At 37.8% G+C, this 23500-nt stretch overlaps 1 protein-coding gene across 4 annotated transcripts in view; it reads right to left on the reverse strand.

The window, feature by feature from the left end:
- The window catches only part of KIAA1958 (KIAA1958 ortholog), a 257702-nt gene that overhangs the window by 174391 nt on the left and 59811 nt on the right, over positions 1-23500 (reverse strand). Inside the window, exon 1 of one of the 4 annotated variants that reach the window (XM_072598053.1) lies at positions 1-22836. This exon is cut by the window's left edge and continues 14857 nt beyond it. The exons of the other annotated variants lie outside the window; for them this stretch is intronic. The gene's annotated coding sequence lies outside the window, so the exon portion shown is untranslated. Of the gene's footprint in view, positions 22837-23500 lie in introns of those variants that run through there. 4 annotated transcript variants of the gene reach the window in all.

The raw sequence follows: 23500 nt of genomic DNA on the forward strand, positions 1-23500 counted from the left end.
CACAAAGACACTAAGTAATAGATTCTAGATTAGAACCTTTATACAGGGCTTTCCCCACTATATCATGCTGCTATGTTGTGATGCCACCTTATACCAAATCCACAGACTCACTGATTTTAAACATTTTACGAAGTTATATAATTTTTATGACAGGGAGAACCTCCAATATATTTTTCTAAAGTTCCTTATTACATGAACTGAGTCCACAATACGTTCATGTTAATTTGCCTCAGGTGTGTCTTTCATCCATCAAAGCATTATTCATCTCTGATGGATTTTCTATCAACGGTGCCTACTATGAACCTACTCCTTTCTCCTCAGGGCTGTAACTCCAATTACACACAGACACACACACAGACACACACACAGACACAGACACAGACACACACACACACACACACACACACCCTCACTGAGATGACCTTTCCTCTTTACAATGACTGAGTGTATCAACCATAAATTCTCTTATCTCCTTCCTCCATACCTCAAAACTGCTTTACCTAGCCTCTTGACTTGCTCTAATCTCAGAGGATAAAATGATCCTTCTTCCTCACAAGAATTGTGCCCGTGATTCCCTCCATTTCCATCAACAGCTTACCCTATTGATTGCCTCTTCCTCTCTGACCTAGTCTCTCTTTATCTACAGGCTCCTTTCCTTCTTCCAAAAAACACGTTCAGGTTTCTCCTATCATAAGAAAAACAATCCCAAATCCTGGGATATATCCATTTATACTTTTCCCTCTTTCACTGTTAAATTTCTAAAAAGTTTGCATTGTAGAAAAAGAGAAAATATCTTGTCATGTCATTTACAATGTAAAGGGAAACTACAATGATGTAAATGGAAACAGCAGAATAACACAAGTAATAACAAAAAAAGAAATAAAAAAAGAAAAAACAAAAATAACTGCTGTGTAATAATAAGATTTAAACTTGACCCTGGACAAAGATGAGAAAATATAGCTCCCTCTTTTCTTCTCAGAAGTAGGGGACTATGGGTGTAGCACACAGTATATAGCGTCAGACATGATAGATATGGCGGCTACTTTTCCTGCGCTGTTTTTGTTAATGTTTTCTTTTCGATTCTTTTTAACAAAGGAAGGTTCAGTGGACAGAGGAGGGAGAAAGACAGATTCAAAAACTGTACTGACAGAAAAACAAAAGATAACCGCACAAAATATCAAAAATAAAGTCTACTCTCACTGCTTTCCCTTCTCCACCCATTCACTCCTCAACCCCTTAGAATCTGGCTTCTTAGCCTCACCACTCTGTTGGAACTTGATTACTCAAAGGTCACTAATCTAATAATGTTTCATCTTTGTCTTTCGACCTTTTGAGGCACTGAACACTGGTGACCATCTCTCTTTCCTGGGTATTTTTCCACCCTTGGCTTCTGTCACACTGGCCTCATCTGGTTTTCCTTCTCACTCCTTGACAGGTTCTCCTCAGTTCCCTTTACTTGTTCATCTGTCCTCTCTTTTCTTCTCTGTATATACCCTTTCCATTAGTGGGGCTTATTAACTCTTATAGGTCATATCCCTACACAGATGACTCCAGAAATCTAAATATGCAAGCACATCCTCAAATTTCAGTCAACATTTCCAACTACCTATTGGACATCACTGCTAATGTTCCTTTAGCACTTTAAACTCAATATGTCTCAAACTCAACTCATCATTTTCCTCCTTAAACTATACTTCCTCCACTTTACTACTTCGGATGACAACATCAACACCATCCACCTAACTCAAACTCTTAATAGCACCAAGGCTCCAAAGTCTTTAGTCCTTCTGACCCATTTCTCTCCTCTCCACAACCACCAATATCAATCAGTTACTGTTGATTCTATCTCCAAAAGATTTCTTACATCCATCTCCTTTCCATTAATTCTGCCAATATTTCCCTTAGCTCTTACCTGGACTACGATAACAGAGACCCACCTAATCTCCTTGCTCCACCCCACCCTCGTCTCTTTCTCTGTCTCTCATCTGTCTCTGTCTGTTTCTCTGTCTGTCTGTCTCCCTCCAATCTATCCTTCACAAAGATGCCAAAGTCATCTTTCTAAGACATAGGTTTGAAAATAGGACTCCTATACTCAAAAACTCAATGGCTTCCTATTGCCTTCAGAAGCAAATAAAAGTTCCTTAGCTTGACATTTAGTCTTCCATATTCTCCAACCTACTTTTCTACTCTAACTTCAAAATTTTTATCTTTATATTCCTAAAACCTAACAGTATTTTTGCACATAGTAGTCACTTATTTAATTGAAAATAAAATTGCCTTCTTAGTTACAGATGAAAGTCATTCTGGGTGAGGAAACCAGGATAGTATCTCATTTTGGTCTCTTTTCTTAATTTAACATTTAAAATAAAAAATAAAATAAGTTTGTAATACCATTTTCCATGACCAATGGTCTAGAATGTTTTGATTTTGAATTCCTATTGGTAATAATTTTTTGTAGTACAAGTTATATACATTTATTTATAAATCATAATGCATGTATATAGTTCTAAGTTCAGTTGATTTCTATACTTGCTATTAATGGCCTCCTATACTTCTATACCTATAGAAAGCCATTAATACCAAGTATAGAAATCAACTTCATTCAGCCTTAACAGCTGAAAAATATACTTTACAAAAATATACAATTTAAAACAGAAGTGAGTACATTACTAGTTGGGCTTACGAATTCACAGTACTCAATTTTCAATTCCACCCAATTATACAAAGGTTTCTGTTAAAATTCAGCTCATAAATTTTCATCCTCCCTGATGTCAATCGATTACCGTTGCAAGCTAATCCAAAGGTGTTGCATGTTAATAGCTTTAACCAATGTGTAAAAAACCCAACCATTTCTCAAATACGTATCTTCTTCTTAGTGTGGCTTGTTTCATGAATTCGAAGAAGCACCTAAATTTTAAAACTTTGAAACCAAGCAGGTGAAACTCTCAAATGCTCAGAGATCTGTGATCTCATTGATCTCAAAGTTTCCTCCAATGATCAATCAATGAATCAGTAAGCATTTATTAAGTGCCTACTCTGTGCTTGCTACTGTTCTTGGTGAAGGGTCACAAAGAAAAAAAAGTAGATGCTAAGAATAACAAGGAAAACTGCCCCCAAAAGGAAACAAAAAAGAATCAAAGAAAAGATAGAGCCACTGTTTGGGGTGAATAGGATAAAATAAAGAGTTACTCAATCACTATTTTACTTTAGTCTTCTTTGCCACGGAATTAAGCATACCATCATAGACAATAGATGCTAGTCAGCCAAAATCCAAAGAATGAGGTCCTTCATCCACTGGAACCTAATGATAATTATTTTTTCCAAAGTTGACCACATAGGAAATCCTTATAAGGAATGTCCTCTTGGTATTTCAGTAAGTGAAGTTAAAATTACTCAAAAGTAAGTGAGCTTACATTCGCTGAAGTGACAACATGTACAAAAATAAGTGCACGTAGGATATGTACAAAGTGAATAACTGGTCTGTCTGTGTTCATCCTTCATTTTCAAAGACCATGACATCAGACAAATGATGACATAATTGTACTTGACTTTGTTTTGAATGAGGGAGGGCTGTGTAAAGCTACCACCTTCACTTTCTTCTCCTGAGCCATCTGGATCCAGTGACCAGATATTCATCAGGATGACTGGAGAAGGTCCAGAATGTAATGGAAATTTTGGAATGAAGGGCTCTAGGACCTGGAGACTATCAGGAAAGACGTGATCATACATAGTTTAGTTTGGTTGTTGTCCTTCATTCTCAAGAGGACCAAAATGACATCACCATGACAATGTGAAGTTTCAATGTGTATGACTGTGGCTGATAAGAACAATACGAGTTCGAAATGTTCTACCACAGCTTAGGCACAGATAGTCTGTGTGAACATTTGGAGTGGTTACTCCAAATTTGCACATCCTACGTTTACTTTGTGCTGTTTCAATTCTGCTTTGCTCATAGAGCATAGCACCTTTTCTGATGTGGGCACACCATGCTGAGCAGTCCTGTGCCTGTGTCTCCCATGTTGCACAATCAAATCCAAAGTTCTTGAGAGAGACCTTGAGAGTGTCTTTGTATTGCTTCTTCTGGCCACCATGTGATCGCCTGCCCCATGTGAGTTCTCCATAAAATAGTCTTTTTGGCAAGCATACATCTTGCATTCAAACAACGTGACCAGCTCATTGGAGTTGTGCTCTCTGAAGCATAGTCTGAATGCCTGGCAGTTCAGTTCCAGCAAGGACCTCAGTGTCTGGTACCTTATCCTACCGGGTGATCTTCAGAATCTTCCTAAGACAGTTCAAATGGAAGCAATTCAGTTTTCTGGCATGGTGTTGGTAGACTGTTCATGTTTCACAGGCATTCGACAATGAGGTCAGCACAATGGCTCTATAGACCTTCAATCTGGTAGTCAGTCTAATACCTCCTCTCTCCCAAACTTTTCTTCAGAACCTCCCAAACGCTGAGCTAGCTCTGGCAATGCATGCATCAACCTCTTTGTCAATGTGTACATCCCTGGAAAGTACACTACCAAAGTAAGTGAACCTATCCACAGCATTCAAAATTTCTTCATTTGTTGCAACCAATGGTTCCATGTATGGATGGTGTGGTGGTGGCTGATGGAACACCTGTGTTTTCTTGGTGACAATTATTAGTCCAAAATTAGCACAGGCAGCACAGAATTGATCCATACTTTGTTGCATCTCAGCTTCAGAGGCTGCAAACACAAAATCATGCACCAACACTCTCTCCACTTTGGTCTTGACTTGTAGCCTTTTCAAATTGAAGAATTTACCATCAGTATGGTAGTTGACCTTGATGCTAGGTTCATCTTCATTGAAATCATTTGACAACATGGCTGAAAACATCATGCTAAAAAGCATGGGAGCAAGCACACAGCCCTGTTTCACTCCACTGATGACTGGGAAGGCACGAGAGCATTGTCCACTATCCAGAACCTAGGCAAACATGCCATCATGAAATTGATGTCCAATGCTGGTGAACTTTTCTAGGCAACCAAATTTTGACATAATTTTCTATAAGCTCTCACAAATAACAGTGTCAAAGGCCTTGGTCAGATCTCTAAGCATTGTGCATACACCTCTGTTCTGCTCCTGGCATTTCTCCTGGAGTTGTCAGGTAGCAAACACTGTATCGACTGTTCCTCAGTCCTTTCTGAAGGCACACTGGCTCTCAGGTATATGACCATCTTCCAAGTGAAGGGTCAGCCTATTAAGGAGGACTCTAGCAAGAATTTTACCAGCAATGACTAAGAGAGAGACCCCGCTGTGATTGCCACAGGACAATCTATTTCCTTTACCTTTACTGAGATGGATAATGGAAGCATCCTTGAACTCCTGGGGGATAACCTCCTCTTGCCATACAACCTGGAAAATTTCAGTCAGCTTTTGTATGAGCAATGGTCCCCCTACCTAGTAAATCTCAGCTGGAATAGAATCAGCACCAGGTGTTTTGCCACATGAAAGGAGCCTAATGGCCCTCAAACCCTCTTCTTCAGTTGGAAGTTCAGCTAAGGAGGTAAATGGTTAGTGGCCTTAGCACTGACTGATGATGGTCTGTTGAGGACACTATGGAAGTGTTCAGCCCACATCTCTAGATCATGTCCTTATCACTAATCAATGTGGTTCCATCAGCACTGAGTAGTTGTGATGCACCCTAGGTTTTTGGTCCGTAAATAGTGTTTAGGAAATCATAAAAGTGCTTTGGATTGTTACTATCAGCATAAAACTGAATTTTATCTGCCTTTTTACTGAAAAAGGAATCCTGCATCTCTCTAAGCTTTGCTTCTACTTTACTTTTGATGGAATTAAATCTTGTCTTTTTAGAGATGGATGAACTATCCTATTGGTAAATCCTGTGGATCATACATAGACAATGTGCTTGGACTGAGATTTGAAGAATACTAAGGATCCTAAGGGAGGAGGAGGCATGCGAGCAGCCACTATAAAAGCATGGAGGAAGTAAATGGAATGTCCTGTGAGAGTAACAAGAAAAAGGTCAGTTTATCTATATACCAGGGTACAGGAAAGGGTATAAGAAATAACAGAAAGGATATATTTAGAAAAATCAGGGAAATGTTTGATGGATAACAAACTGAGCAAAACCAGAAGAACAATTTCTACAGTGACTACAGGGTTAGAGAAAAACAATTTCAAAAGACTGAAGAGCTTTGACCAATGTGTTGACCAACCATAATTCCAGGTGATTGGGTTGAAAGATGTTTGTCATTTCTTGATAAGAGAGGTGGTAGACTAGAAGTAGAGAATGAAAGAAAATTTCCGACAGTCAATATGAGATTTGTTTTGATCATGCTTGTAACTAGGGAGACTTTTGGTGGGTGGGTGGGAAACTTGCGTAGGACTGGTAGACTGGCACAAACATCAGTGAAACTTTTTAAAACTAAAAGAAGTAAATAGAGAAAGAGACGGAAACAAACAGAACAGCTTTGAAACTCAAGCACTGAATTTGTTATATATTTCAGATATATGTACCTTTATATGACATTCTCTTTTCTTATCCTTTGTATATAGGAATATTCATGCTTGGTTTTTTGTCAAGCTCATAATAATATAAAATCTTAAAAATTTAAATAGTCTAGGTAAAGAGATGTTGAAATGTGAATAAAGAGAAGAGGACACGTTTTTGGGGGTAGAAACAAGATTTAGATATATGGGATGGGAGGAAGTGAATTGAGGATGACATCAAGATTTTGAATGGATAAGAGGAGGGATGGTTATAGCCCTTGACAAAAAAAAAATCAGGGTTAAAAGAAGGGTAGTTTTTTGGGGGGAGGGGAAGGATGATTATGAGATCTGCAAAATGCAACTCATCCATGCCATGCCTGGTCATACTATATGACTCATTCCTATACCAAAATAATAAGGCTAGATGGGGTAGGATTTTCTCATCCTTGTACAAGAAGCCAAGATAACCAGAGGTTATCTGCCATAACCATGCAGTGACCTGGGTGGATATACTAGGAAAACAAAGGAGTTTTCTCAATTTTATCTGCTGATTGCTGTAAGCACCTGAGTCATAATTAAGTTATAATCATATCAAGGAGCTGGTGTCTGAGCAGAAGGATAGAAGTTGAAAGCTCCAATAAGGGAAGGAGAGAGTAGAATGTGGGAGTGAGGAAAATTAAATGGTTTATGTTAGAGATAAGCCCTCTGATTAGTCATTTCATGACTCACTGGGAGTATTTGTTCCCCACTTAGGAGACCATTGCCCTCTAAGAAGTTAAGGTAATTTAACAATATTTTAAGTTGACCCCACTGTATTTTAACATAAATTCTCAGAATGTTTGGCTTACTTATAAAACTCTTTCTCCATAAAATAGCATTTTAGTTGCTACTCCAATCAAGTTGTTACTACATCCTCTCAAAATGATAATAAAATAAAATTACTGATGGTACCAGAGCAGTCTCTGGAATATTTAGCTAGATAAACACATTAAGTTTAGCAGGTATTAAGTAATAAAGACTTATTTTGGCAAATAGGTGTGCTAATTACAACAAAATGCTGAATTCTGTTAAATTACCTCTTCAGAATAACTTTCGGACTATGACAACATGTCCAACGCTAAAGATTATTTCTAAAATAATGATACTTGTTTGCAGCTACTGGCAATTGTCAACATTTCTGAAAAGAAGTGAAATGAAAACAATTCTCTGAAATAGTTTCTTTGAAGCACAAAGTACATCCAAGCAACATTAAAGTCCTGAACACATTTATTTACTCTGGGAAAACATCTACTCAAATATATGGTTTCTATCTATCAGAAACATCAACTATAAAAAACTGCACAAAAATATATATCACTGATCTGATATTTAAATGGAAAAACTGAGAAAACATTTCCATTTAGAACTGTGGATTCATAAGTTACCGTATTCACATTTCATTTCAAATTATTGAAGAAAAACCCTTCACATTTCCAAATACAATTTCCTTAGGCAGATTCATCACATACAACCCAGATTTTAGTAGATGTCAAGAACACTCTCCACAAAAAAAAGGATATTGGTGATAAACTACATAGAAACAGAATATATCATCTAACTTATGACATGAAATTTTAAATCATTTATCTTATTTAGGCAGTGACTTTCCTTAAAGATCTAGAATCAATTCATTAAAAAAATTCTCAGTGGAACAATACCACAGACACATAATCTGAACTATCATGGCCCCAAAAATGGTTGAGGAGAGGAGAAAATGAGGAAACTTCAACTATTTAACTCTATTCCATTTGACTGTATGATGGTACAAACTTGAACATCTACTTTGAGAGCATACATCGATATCAGTGAAAGCTGCCACTCCGGTGGTTCATTTTAAATTTGTACATGGAACAAACAAGATCTTCCATTTTTGAATTGCTGAAGTGGGGATAAGCTCATATTAACATGCTCTTTTTATCTGCAATAGTATTTTATTTTCATTGTCTTGAGACTAATATCTAGCTCACTGACTAAGTGAACTGGGCTTCCTCTAGACATATTATCATTGTATATCTTCTTGCATTTAGCAGGAACTGCTGGGCTTCCCCTTTTGTTTATCTATACGATTATCAACCTATTGTTATTGTCCATTGGGTTCAGTTAAACTTCAAGTCACAGGTGATTTTAAATTCTGAAAAATTTTGCCCGCTCTGAAGAAGTTAGAGTGCATCATAGGTGCCTAAATGAAAATAATTTCACTTATTTCAATCTTCCAGAGATGTTTTTCCCAGGGTCCTTCAATTCTAATACCTTCTCTCTGAGACTGCCTGCAACTGACCTTGGATATATCTAGTATGGACATAGTTGTCTGCATATTTTTGCCAAGGTTAGAAGGTGAACTTCTTGAAGGAAAGGAATGTGTCTGTCCTTTGTATCTCCAATGTTTAACAGTGCCATAGTGCTTAATAAATGCTTGTTGACTTGGTTACTTCAGACATATAATAAGAGGAAACTGTCTAGCATATATTCAGAATGTACATAGATGCGAAAAGATAAATAGCCAGAGATTAAAATAATCTTGTAGAATTAAAGGCACTGTGAGAATTCACTTTGAGGGACTCCCTCAGAAATTAGATCAGTATAAAGAACAAAGATGCCACCCTCAGTCTCCAACCCACAATCAATTTAAAAGGCTTTAATCAAAGACTCCTCGCCCACTAATTTAAGAGTCGTCTGATCTTGGAACTTTAGTTTACCTCCACATTTGCTTCAGTTGGTCAATAAACGTTTATTAAGCATCTGGTACGTTCCAGGCACTGTGCTAAGTAGTAATATGAATATGAAAAAAATTCAGCTTTAATATATATAGATACAAAAGATGAATAATAGCCAGAGATTTAAATAATTTTTGAGAATTGAAGGCACTGAGAGAATTCATCCTGAGGGATTCTCTCAAAAATCGGAACACTAATTCACTATTAGTGGAACCATGAACTGATCCAACCATTTTGGAGAACCATCTGGAATTATGCCCAAAGAGTTATTAAACTACCCTTTGACACAGCAATACCACTACTAGCTCTGTTTTCCAAGATGATCAGGGAAAAAGGAAAAGAACCTATATTTTCTAAAATATTTATAGCAGCTCTCTTTGTGGTAGCAAATAACTGGAAATTACACAGATGCCTTTCAGTTAGGGAACGGCTGAACAAGTTGTGGTATATGATTGTCATGGAATACTACTGTGCTATAAGAAATAATGAGCTCTATGATCTTAGAAAAATATAGATGAACTTGCATGAAATAATGAAGAGTGAAATAAGCAGAGCCAAGAGAATGTTCTATACAGTAACAATATTATTTTAAGAACAACTTTGAATGACTAAGCTATTTTGACTATTGTAAATGCTCAAATTAACTACAAAGGATATATGAAGAAAGATGATATTTGCATCCAGATAAAGAACTAATAGAAATATTTACATATATGTGTATGTATGTGTATGTACACACATATTTGTGTCTAATGGTAGCCATCTCTAGGGCTAGAGGAGAAAGGGAAGAAAAAAAAGAAAGTTATGCCATAACTTTATTATATATTTAAAAGGAATCGCAAATATTACATAACCGATTTGCAGTTTCATGTAAAATCATCTTTTTTTTCTGTTCTATGTGATGGAAATGTTTGTTTTAAAGTTCAGAATAAAATTAATTTAATTTAAAAAAAGAAATTAGATAAGGGTAAAGAACAGAAAGAGATTCCATCCTCAGCCTCCAGTATGACACTGGTGACAATCACTCTAAAGTGGTTTAGTCAAGGATTCTACACCTACAAATTTAAGAGTTGTCTGATCTTGGAATTTTAGTTTGCCTCCATATTTGTTTCAGTTGCTCGATAAACAGTTAAACAAGTAGACAAGCACCAGGTACCTTGCTAAGCAGGGAATATGAATATGAGAAAAGAAAGACAGTTTTTGACCTCATTACAAACTTAATGAGGAGGAAGAGAACCCACAAAAGGACCACGGAAGGTACCCAACTTGGGGCCATGGTGGTGCAGTGAGAGAGTCCCAAAGTAGTACAGCCAGAGGAGAAATGAGGAGAGGTTTTCATGACTGAGCCACATCCCCTCAACTCACAGAAATTCCTAGCAGGGTAGAAATCTCAACTGCTAGCTACAAATCCATATCTACTGAGCCCAGGACATTTCCCCTTCTTTTTCTATGATTTAAGTGCCTGGTTCACAATATTGATCTCCACCATGCCTGGTTCACACTATCTCCACTTCAGTTCCTGCCCTCATGACAAGGAAGTTTAGCATACTTGGGGGCAGCTAGGTGGCTCAAGTGGATAGGGCACTGAGCCCGGAGTCAGGAAGATCTAAGTGCAAATCCAACCTCAGGCACTTACTAGATATGTGACTCAGAGAAAGTCATTTAATCTCAGTTTGTCTATTTCCTCATCTGTATAATGGGGTGATAATAATAGGACCTACCTCCCAGGACTGCTCTGAGGATAACAATTGTAAAGTGCTTAACACAGTGCCTGGCACCTAGTAAGCATTATATTAACAATAATCATTGCTATTATTATTTCTATTATCTGTTCATGTTCCCTCAAATACACAACTATCCCATTCCTCAGTCTACTTCATTCCCATGATCTTCCTCTGATCTTTGGCTACTTGCCCAAACCATTGATTTTTGTCATCATCTATATGTGTTCCACTTCCATAATAAATAACTCTAAAATTCCTTTATGCTTTCACAATGTCTTTTTATTTCCTTTCTCCTGTGCCTTACTCCTCCTCAAATCTATTCTGGGTCCTCACTAAAACCTGAAATTTCTCTTCTCCCACTGTGCTTTGCTAGACTATCACCCCTGCTCTGACAATATTCTCCTCCTTTCCTGATCTTGACCCTTTCAACCAATTCAGCTCTGCTATATCCTCTACTTTCTGTTCCCTTGCTTCTTTTCCTATTTTTGCTTACATCTTGACAACCCTAACTTTGGATCCTCCCACCATTTAGCTTCCCTTGGTTCTGCTAACAAGCTACTGAATGGAACTGAAGAAATCTCTCAACCATGATGGATGGTTCCACTACAAATTTATGTTACCTAATTTCTACTGGGGTCTTACTGTCCCCAAGCACCTATGATGAATTCCAGCTTCTTCAGAGAAGCAAAATTTATCTCTCATTTTCTATCCCACTCTCAAGAGAGACTGATTCTGTCTCTTCTCTCTTCAATCCTTCAACTGTACTTCCTCCCCTGACCCTCTCAGCTGAGGTGTTCACCTCATACATTCCCCTCCAAATAAGACTATTCATTGAAAACTCCCTCTTCTGACCTTTTCTGTCAACTCTTTCTCCTTACCTCACAAACCCTTGACTTCATCTCCCATTTCTTACTTCTCTCTAGTTCCTGATGAACAGATGGCCCTCTTCTTCACCATGGCCAACCTTCCACTTTCACTTTGATTTCATCTCCTCCCAACAGATTGCCCCCACTGCTATCCCCCTCCTCTAATTTTCAATCTATCCCTATCTTCTGCTTCTTTTCCCACTGCCTACAAACATTCCCAAATCTTCAAAAAAATTCAATATATTCCACCATCCTTGATCATTATAATTCTATGTCCCCTCTGCCTCTCCTTGTTCTCTTAAATTTGCCCAATCCAGCTTCCAACCTTATCATTCAACTGAAATAACACTTTTCAGAGTCATCAACTGATTTTTACTTGTCAAATCTACAGATCTCTTTTCTATCCTCATCTTCCTTGACCTCTCTGCAACTTTTTTCTTTTGAAGGCAATTGGGTTAAGTGACTTGCCCAAGGTCACTCAGCTACTAAGTGTCTGGGGTTGAACTCAGATCCTCCTTACTCCAGAACCAATGTTCTATCCACGGTGCCACCTAGCTGCCCCGTCTCTGTAGCTTTTAAAACTGTTTATCACCCTCTCTTCCTGGATTTTCATGATACTGTTCTCTCCTGGTTCTTTTCCTACCTATCTGACTGGCCTTTCCTCAGTCCCCTTTGCCAACTCACCATCCATGTCATATTCCCTAAGTATGGGTATCTGCCAGGGCATTCTTATCTTCCAGTCTATCCTAGGCTTTCTTCTCTAGTCTCTCCATACTTTCACTTGATGATCTGAACAGTTCCCACAGGTTCAAAGAGCATCTTTACACATATGATTCTAAGATCTATGTCCAAACATGGTCAATCTCCTGAGCCCCAGTCACCATTTAAACTTCTTATTAAATATTTCAAAGTGGATGTCCCAGAAGCCTCTCAAACACAACATATCCAAAAGAGACCTCATTATTTTTTCCCAAAAAACTACCCCACTTTGAACTTCCCTCCTAGGGTTGAAGGCATTACCCAGTCATAAAGGTTCACAACCTCAGCATCGCCTTCATCTCATTACTCTTACGTCCCCTACATACCCAGCTGCCATATCTTGTGACTTCTATCTCCACAATATCTCTCCTCGCTCCTCTCCACTCACATAGCCACCATCTTAGTTCAGGCCCTTAACACTTCTCCCCTGAACTGTCACAATAGCTTTCCTATTTGGTCTTCCTACCTCAACATCTCCAGCAAACCACCAAAGCACAAAGACCAGCATTTGTCAAGTGCTAATTACATGCCAGGCAATGCTAAACATATTAATTGACCCTGAAAAAACACTGTGTCCTCTGAACAAAATAATTGATGTGTTGCATATTCTGATATGATACTGTATATTTGGACATGAATCTGTTGAGCATAGCAGGGCAAGAAGCACAGATGAACTTCAGGTGCAGAGAAGGGGAGCCCATTGACCTACAAGGATCCCAACATTTCCCCATAAAGTAAGGTCTGTCATTGGCCAAAATGCTGAAGTGATTAAGAAGAAATAGAGATCTGTTGTCTGTATTTGCCTTAAATCAGCCCCATAATTCTGTCAGGACAAGTAAATGGGAAGGGCGACTGCTCTGATGGCATGCCTCCAGTCCTAGGAAGACCACCAAGAAAGGTTTGTTTTGGGAGTGTTTCCTTGGGTATGTCTTCTGTATCTGTGCCTATATTGGTGAGCTATAAGAGGTCACAACAAGTAGGATGTCAATAGAAAGCAATGCAAATGCTTCACTATGTTGATGCTTGTCTGATTTGACTTCTTTCTTTCCCTCAAATGCTATTTAGGGCAGAAGTGGAAAACCCTCTCACCCCACAGTTCTTTTTTTTGCCATGGATTCTCTTTTTATTGACAGGCTATCAAAAAGAGCACACAGGCAGCTTAAACAGAGTCCTTAAATATTCTGTATCTGGGGTAGAAATAACCAGAAGCCAAGAGCAGCCCCTGGCGCCAGCCGCTAGAGGGAAGCTGCAGGCAGTTTAGGGTTCCCCCACCCTCCTTTTCCAGCCTTGTTGCACTGATATTCGTCTCTCACTAGGTTTTCCAGGTGCATTTGTACCTAATTGATGGCCCTTTCCTGAGATATTAAGAAAAAGAAACACTTTCAACTTCCCTCAACTCAAGGTTGCTCGTTACCCACAGTTCTTGGACCCTTTCAGCTGTCACAGTGGAAAGGGGCTCTGGATTTGGTGTCAGAGAACTTGGGTTCAAATGAGTTTTACAACATCCTACCTATGTGAACTTGGCCAAGTTGACCTCTCTTAAGCCTTAGTTTCCTCATTTATAAAGTGAGGGGCTTGTACTAGTGACCTCTAAGATTCCTTTTCAGCTCTAAATGTAGAGAGCATGACCCTATAATACCAGAAAGAGAGGCCAATAATAATAGCATTTTATTGCTATTAGCAATAATAACAATAATAATAGCATTTCCAGTATATAGCACTTGCTATGTGCCAGGCAGGCATGGGACTAAGCACTTTACAAATATTATCTCACTTAATTTCTCAACAGCTCTGAAAGGTAGATACTATTATTATCCTCATTTTACAGTTGAGAGGCATGCAGAGGATAAGTGACTTGCCCAAGGTCACACAGCTAGTGTCTAAGGCCACATTTAAGCTCAGATCTTTCTGACTCCACGTCTGGCACTCTATCCGTTGCACCATCTAAAAAGCCTACTCCAAAGTAGCATCACTAGTTCCTTAGGCAGCAGCAAAGATTTAAGTTGGTTCAATTTAGTAGTTAAGATGAAATGAAACATTTGGAAAGCAAAAGCAGAAGTTCCCACTAACATACAAGCTAACCACCACAAACTGATATGGTTGGTTACTACACAAACTCCCTAGAATGTATTTTATTTATCCATCATCATCAGCTTCATCTCTTAAGATTCCTATTTACATGCCAATTAATGGTTTTCCCATGTAACTACTTCTAATTAATGTACATCAGTGTTCATTCAATGAAACATTAGCTCATTCAGAGAAGGCTACTGCTTCTCTAGTTCCTTTTAACCACATAGGTTTGTGGATTAGGTGACAGGTTCTGAATTCCTAGGAAAGGACTCAGACTCATTCCTTTTTTCTAATCTGAGTAAATTCAGAAAGATTAACTAGCACAGACCTACTTTAACCTTAATTTTGGATTGGACAGTTGCATTCAGATCTATTTTTGCCTTGCCATTCACCTAGATCCACTCGATGGAAGCCTCCTTAAGCTATGCACTATTACAACAAGAAAACAACACTTGAACCAATAATACAATATATTTTTTCCTAATTCCAGGAAAGTAAAATAGTGGTGTCCTCTGAGGATTAGAAAACTACATAAAATTGAAGGAATGTATAATAAATTCCCTTTAGCATAAAAGGTGCTATGCAAAATTGCTTTTATATGTGAATAAATATGGCAATAAACAGTGATAAGGCTGTAAATACAGCTTCTCTACTTGAAAAGATCCATTATTTCCTTGGTTTGCGATGCGGATAATAGCCCCTCCATGCATTACTGTAGCCATGCCTTGGTTAGGAGAGTCAGAATATCACAAGCACTGAACTCGAGAGAATGACTCCACCTCATTCTGAATGAAGTGACATTATGAATGAATGAAAGGAAAAGAAAGGTAAAATGCTTTTTTTTCCTCTTTTGAGAATTTTATTGATACCTTTTATTTTTACATCAACTAGATTTCCTCCTGTGGGATACAGGCGTTAAATACTTTTAAAGGTTTCTTATGACTTAGAGAAAAGCCAACAGCCATACAAGTGGTCTTTTAAAATATACTTCCAGCACAAGGCTTCTTAACCTTTCCTTGTCATGGTCTGGGGAAGCCTATGGACCTTTCTCAGAATAATGTATGTGAATGGAGAAAATAGGATAGAGGATTACAAGGGAAATCAATTATATCAAATATTAAGAAACAAAAAGTTCACATACCCCAGGGTCACATACCCACACCTCTGGTGTGACCTTAAGGTCTACAAAACTCAGTGGAAATATCAGAGGGCAAAACAAAAGGACATAGGCTCATTTCTTTATTTTTAATTTGTCTTTTTTTTGTTACATTTTAAGGTCTGATCTGTCTCTCTCTCTCACCCTTCCCACCTCACACTAGAGAAGGCCACAAATTGCCACAGATTTATAAATACATGTAAAATCATACTATGCATACATCTATTTACCAGTTCTTTCTCTGGAGGTATATAGCATCTCCCTTCATAGACCTGTTATAGTTGATTTGAGTACTTGTAGTGCTCAGAATAACTTGGTGGTTCACAATTATTCTTCGAACATTACTGTCACTGTATACAATGTTTTCTTAGTTCTGATTATTTCACTCTTCATTATTTCATGCAAGCATTACTGTGTTTTTCAAAAATCAACCAGCTCATCATTTCTTAAAGCACAGTAGTATTCTATAAAAATCATATGCTACAACTTTTCTATACATTCCCCAAATGATGGGAAGCCCTTCAATTTCCAGTTCTTTGCCACCAGAAGCTGATTTCAAAATGTAAATTTCTAGAGAGAGGGTATACTTTGTAATTTTCTTTGCTCATTCAGTATACGTCAAGCATACACACTGGACTGCACTTGGGAGCATCACTTTGCTTTGAATACTCCCACACTGCCTTTTAGCACCAAAACCCATCTTTTAAAATAAATGTCTCTCTAGTGGTGCCATGTAGTTATGAATCTTGGGCTTCATCTATGAAAAATTCAGGTTTCAAGGGATCCTAATTGCAATGGGGAAAACACATCGTGGCTATTACTAGATTGCAATATAGTTCCAATGCTAATAAGGAACAGGGGAGGAGACAGTGGACCTGGATCCAAATGTTACTTCTGATGCTCACTATCGGTACTACATTCATAGCCCATAATTTGTTCAGCTATCCCCTAAACCAATGAGTACCCCGTTAGTTCTTTACCAAAAGAAAAAGTCATTTTAAATACTTTGTACACATAAGCCTTTTTTTCTTTTTCTAAAGTCAGTTTAGAGACTTATTAGCATAGTTCCAAATTGCTTTCCAGAGTGACTGAACCAATTCACAGATCCAAAGCCAATTCATTAATGTACCCATTTATCTACAACTCTTTTAAAACTCTTGTAAAATTTGATTTTCTTTTTTTGTCATCTATGCCAATGTGATAGATGTATCGCTCATTATTTTACCACCCCATCCAATCCTTCTCAAAACTTCTCCGTTCATATTCAAAGTACCACCATCCCAGGAGTCACCCACTCATGTTTTTAGGCTCAGTAACATCTTAAATTCTTTCTGCTCCCTCATCTCTCACATCACAATTGTTCACAATCAGTTCCCAAGACCTATTGCTTCTACCAAGACAACATATCTCCCACTCATCCCTTTCTCTGCCCTCACACTGTCACCACCCTGGGTCTGGCCTTCATCAAACCTCTTGCCTCCATTATTGCAACAGCTTACTAATTGGTCTCCTGAGTTCCAGTCTCTCTCCTCTATAATCCATCTTTCACACAGCCACCAAAATGACTTTCCTAAAGCAGAGGCAGGACTGTGTTACTCCCCTGATTGAGAACCTTAATGGACTTTAGAATAAAATGTAAGTCCCTCAACTTGTCATTTACAGTCCCTTTACAACTGGTCTCCACCATACCCTTTCAAACTTCACACACAAAAGTGCTGACCTAACTGATATTCTTTAAGAACCTGAGTTCAACAAATTATAATATAGGAATGGGATGGAATACTATTGTGCTGTAAGAAATGACGAACAGGAAGACTTCAGAGAGGCCTGGAAGGACTTATATGAACTGATGCTGAGTGAAAAGAGCAGAACCAGGAGAACTTTGTACACAGCCACAACCACAGTGTGTGAGGAATTTTTCTGGTAGACTAAGCCCTTCACAGCAATGCAAGGACCTAAAAAGTTCTCAATGGACCCTTGAGGCAAAAATGCCATCCACATCCAGAGAAAGAACTATAGAATTAGATCGCAGAATGAAGCAGACAATTTTCTCTTATGTTATGTTTTGTTTTGTTTTAAGGTTTCTCCACTCATTTTAATTCTTCTATGCAACATGACTAAGGTGAAAATGTATTTCATAAGAATGTATGTGTAGAACCTATATAAGATTGTACGCTATCTTGGGGAAGGAAGGGGAAAAATCTAAGATATATGGAAGTGATTGTAGAAAACTGAAAACAAATAAAATAATTTTAAAAAAAGAATCTGAGCTCAAATATAGCCTCAGACTCTTTCTAGCTGTGTGACCCTGGGCAAGTCATTTAACTTCTGTTTGCCTCAGTTTCTTCAACTGCAAAACAGGAATAGCAACAGCACCTCTCTTGCAGGATTGTTGTAAGGATAAAATGAGACAATATTAATAAAGTCCTCAGGCACACAGTAGGCACTTAATAAATGCTTATTCCCTCCCTTTTAAGATTGGAATTCCATCTACCACCTCCCTGCTCTTGCACAGGTTGTCTCCCCATTCATGGAACTCACTCCCATCTCCCTTTCACTTCCTAGCAATTCCTACCTTCTTTCAAGAATCAACTCATGCACCATTCCCTTTGGGAAGCTTTTTGCCACTTCCCCATAGTTTTTTAACACACTCTCTCCTCCTCCTCCTCCTCCAATTTACTGTGTAAACACTTAGCTATTTCCACATTTTCTTATTCTTTTTATTTTGTTCAGAATAATGTCCTGGCCTTTGAGCTTATTAGGTTGGGAAACTTCTTCCACAGATGTAGAAGTACAATTAATTCATCTGTAACTTGTAATTTTAGAGAGGTATCTAGAAGAAACGAGAGGCTAAGTGCCCCTGCCCTTGGTCACATAGTCAGTATGTCCCGGAGTTCGTATTAGAACCCAGGTCTTGCTGGCCAGGGCTGAACTGCATCCACTATGCCAAGCCACCTCTAACTTTGCACACAGTAGGCACTTGGTCAATGCTTTTGGATTAAACTGTCTTGTTGTTAGATTGTTATTTCCCATGATCTGGACTCTACACTACTTTTTTTTTAAAGTGTGATCAAAGATTGAGATTTAATAGAAGCATATCTTCTTTTACAGGAACAAGGATGAAATCAGGTCACCTCCAAGCTATACTTTTCCTACCAATATGGACTGCTGTGTTTTTTTTAACTTGTATGTTAATACTGTACATTAGCTTCTATTCAATTTTATCTTGTTAATTTTGGCCTAGCATTCCAGTTCATGGGGATCATTTTAAATCTGAAAGTATATAGATTTTTATTGTCAGTTGTATTTATGGAATAGAATTTTATGTTTCCTGTTCTTCATTTTTGAAACTAAATGACTTTTTCTTGTTCCTCAAAAAAAAAAAAAATATGCCTTTCCAAAATAACTCGTGTTTGTTTACTTGTGTGGTCCTTCATTATTTGGTCTGGTGATCCTAAATTTAAAAGAAGGGGAGGAAAAAGTCCCAACTCCAAGCAAACAAATTACATAGCCTAAAAGAGATAAAAGGCATAGTCTGTTTTGACCTAAGGAACTCATAATTTTATTGTGAAAAGGATAAACACATATACCATGTGATCTAAGAAAAATTAGATGTCAACATCTCACCTTTCATTTGTACAGAATTCTCTAACGTACTTTCACATCCATTATTGGATCCATACAGGATTTGGGGGATAAGAGAATATTTTATTCTCTTCTAAAATATATCCCTACTCTCATACAGTAAATAGAAATGATGGAAAACCTTTCCGGAACTTTCTTTTAACCTTTCAAGTAAAGAACAGGACAAAAGAGTTAGAGATGGAAGGGGTCTTACAGGTTGTCTTAAGCTCTTAAGCTAAGGTCCATGAATTTTTTAAAAAACATATAACCATATATAATATTCAATTTCAATATGGTTTCATTTCATAATCCTATGTATCTTATTTCATGTCTTTAAAATTTTTGTTCTGAGAAGGGATCCATAGACTTTACCAGAAAGGATCCAAGCGGCAAAATTCCCATAGTTTTAAAAATGAGGAAAACCAGGTCTAACTAAAGAGGACTAAGTGATCTGCCTAAGGTCCATAGGTATTCAGAGGTAGAGAGGTTTGAATTCTGATCTTCTGACTCTACACCAGTATTATTTTCCTTTTGCAGTTAAAGAGAGAAAATTTCCTTTTTTAAAAAAATATTATTTGTGTTTATTATTCTTTAGTTGTTGACTGATATCCAACTATGTGATCCCATGGACTCTATCCATGGGGCTTTTTTTGGCAAGGATACTGGAGTGGTATGCAATTTCCTTTATTTATGACATCTCAATGAAATAAAAAGTCAAAGATAAAATTTATCAACAAAACTTCTCTAAGTCTAGTTTGCATATGATTAATTATAAAAAATGTATAAATAAAAATAAGTTCTAATGAATAAATAACTAGAAATATTCATCACCAAGTCCTGCATAATCTTATCTTCAATGATTGTAGGAATGAAATATAATAATAGAATATTAGAGCTAATTTTAGTCATGAGATTTTTGGAAACAATCCCCTTATTTTACATAACAGAAAATTAAAACCCAGAGAAATATATAACTTGACCAAGACAATACAGCTAGATACTGACATGAAAGAAACTAGGACTTGGAACTCTAGACCCTTCAATTTACATTCAACAATATTTCTCAGAACTAGGTTGAACATGAACCCATAAGCATCCCCCTAAGAGCCATTAGATCCCTTCTCCTCTGCTGTCACAGAGAAATTTGTTTTTGTCTCTTTTAGTTACTTGTGTACTTGTCATAGACCTCCACTAGATTATAAGCTCCATGAGAGCAGGGATTTAAAAAAATTCATCTTTATGTATCTTTCCCTAGCCCACCACAGTATTCGGCACATAGTAGACTCTTTAAAAAATGATTGTTGAATTGACTCAAATAAATTCAATAAGTTTAGGCTTGTAAAAGTTCAGAGCTAAACCATCCCTCAGGATTCCAATCCATAAAGGACACCCACAGAGGATTTAAGTAATCAATAAGCACATCATGAAGTCTGTTTAAATTTTGGTTAGAAAATACAATATTCATATAAATTAATTTAAAACTATTATTGGTCAAACAAATGGAACTCTTCTCCCCCAAAGTAACAAATGTGAAGTAACAGACATTTAAGCTGGCTGTCTATTACAGTCTCATGCTATCTGCTATTACAGTGAACCAAAAGGAACCTTGGCAAAAGAAAATCCATAAAATATTGAAAAGACTTTAGTATTTGGTACAACTTGACCGCTTGCATTAAAATAATGAAAAGTGTCCCTACAGTTTCATCGTATTTGTTCTGTGAGGTACCATTAACTTTTCTGGGTTGTTCTTTTTTCCTAATTGAAAAGAACTAGTTAAAATAACAAAAATGATCTAAACTTCCCGAGAACATCAACAATGGTTGTTTCTTTCTGTCATAAATGTTGCCCTAGTACTGAAAATTCATCTTCCTTATGTCTGAGAGGGAAGTGCTTAATTGCCGGATTAGTGGTTGGATATCTTCTCCCTAACAGAACTCCAAACCTGTGACAAAAATTTCTAACATTCAGTATTTGTGTAAGTTTCCATTCATAAAAATAATTGGGGATGTTTTCATGATAAACCTGCTACAGTGCTTAATCAATGTTTGTTGAGAAAAAGAGAATGGGATTTGGCATCAGAGAACACTGGCTAATGTCCAGTCTTGGCAAGTTTAATGAGGCAAGGGCCTCAGTTCCCTCATGTGTAAAATGAGGATGTGGAACTTTAAGGTTCCACCCAATTCTAAACCTATTATCCTATTTGACTGTAATGGAAAACCAGGTAAGATAAAGGGTTTTAATTCTTCCAAGAGTCTAATTTCAGGTCCTTTTGCCTGGATACCTTAACTAATGTTTTAGGCCACTAACAATCAGAATCTCTTTGATATTCATAAAACTATTCCCTTTTTATCATATTGTAATGAAACAAAAAAGACAAATTTAATTTATGAAACTAAAAAGTCTCTCTTCCCTGGACTTACTTGTGGCTGAAGCTATACTACTAATAGGCAACTGGGTGGCACAGTAGATTCAGTTCAAATCTGAACTCAGATACTAACTAGTTATATGACCCTGAGAAAATCATTTAACCTTTATTTGTCTTACTTTTCTTATCTGGAGAATGGGGGTAATAATAGCATTGAGCTCTCAGCAAGGTTATTGTAGGGATCAAATAAGATAATACATATAAAGAGTTGTACACAACTTAAATTGCTACATAAAATGATAGTTGTCATTATTGCTGGTGCTATCAGCTTCCTGGTCCTCCCTTTCAAGTCAATCAAAATGAATTTTTTCAAAGTTTAGGGGAGAATAGTTTCCCTGGGGCTCAAGGCCTGCCTCCAATTTGGGAGAGGTTATAATTTTATAGCTCTCAGTCACTGGGACAATCCCACCTAATTGCTTAAGAGATTCTTCATACTTAAAAAGACTTAAAATTCAACTGTGGCATTTCACTGGCTGAACAAATGAAGACTGGTCCTTCAGGTAGAAGAAAGCCTTCCCAGGTGTCAGAAAGAAAGGAGAAATATCAAGATTTTTAGTTATAAAAGCTGAACCTCATGTGGCTAAGAGGAGCTCTCTCGAAGGCAGGGAGCAGTAGGGTCCTGCCCTGCACCAGAAGCTGATGGCACAATGAAATAGGTGGAGCAGGCATAAAGAATAATTGTTGCTATTGTTCAGTCATTCAGTCATGTCCAACTATCTATGTGACCCCATGGTCTCTATCCATGGGTTTGGTTTTTTTTTGGCAAGGACACTGGAGTGCTTTGCCATTTCCTTCTCCCATTTTATGTAGGCAAGGGTTAAGTGATTTGCCCAGGGTCACACAGTGTCTGAGGTCACATTTGAGCTCTGGCCTTTCTGACCACAGGTCAAGGGCTCTTTTTTTTTTTTTTAAATTAATTTATTTAACTTTTAACATTCATTTTCACAAAATTTTGGGTTCCACATTTTCTCCCCTTTTGTCCCCTCCCCCCACCCCAAAACACCAAGCGTTCTAATTGCCCCTGTCTGCCAATCTGCCCTCCCTCCCTCCCCACCCCTTCCCTTTGGAAGGCAAGCAATTCAATATAGGCCAGATCTGTGTAGTTTTGCAAATGACTTCCATAATAGTAGTGTTGTGTAAGAACTAATTATATTTCCCTCCATCCTATCCTGTCCCCCATTACTTCTGTTCTCTCTTTTGATCCTGACCCTCCCCATGAGTGTTGACCTCCAATTGCTCCCTCCTCCCCGTGCCCTCCCTTCCATCATCCCCCCCACCCTGCTTATCCCCTTACTTTTTTGTAGATGTTCTATGGGTTGTGGGTTCGGAGCTATGTGTATGTGAGTCTTTCTACTCCGCCATCTTGGCTCCGCCCCCAGGCCAAGGGCTCTTATCCACTGTGCCACCTATGTGCCCCACATCATTAGCTTTTTCTTTCTTTCTTTCTTCCTTTCTTTCTTCCTTTCTTTCTTTCTTTCTTTCTTTCTTTCTTTCTTTCTTTCTTTCTTTCTTTCTTTCTCTCTCTCTCTCTCTCTCTCTCTCTCTCTCTCTCTCTCTCTCTCTTCCTTCCTTCCTTCCTCCCTCCCTTCCCCCCCCCCCCTCTCTTCCATCCTCTTTTTTGGAGGCAATTACAGTTAAGAGTC

This window comes from Notamacropus eugenii, chromosome 3, assembly GCF_028372415.1.
Source record: "Notamacropus eugenii isolate mMacEug1 chromosome 3, mMacEug1.pri_v2, whole genome shotgun sequence".
NCBI classification, from domain to species: Eukaryota; Metazoa; Chordata; class Mammalia; order Diprotodontia; family Macropodidae; genus Notamacropus; species Notamacropus eugenii.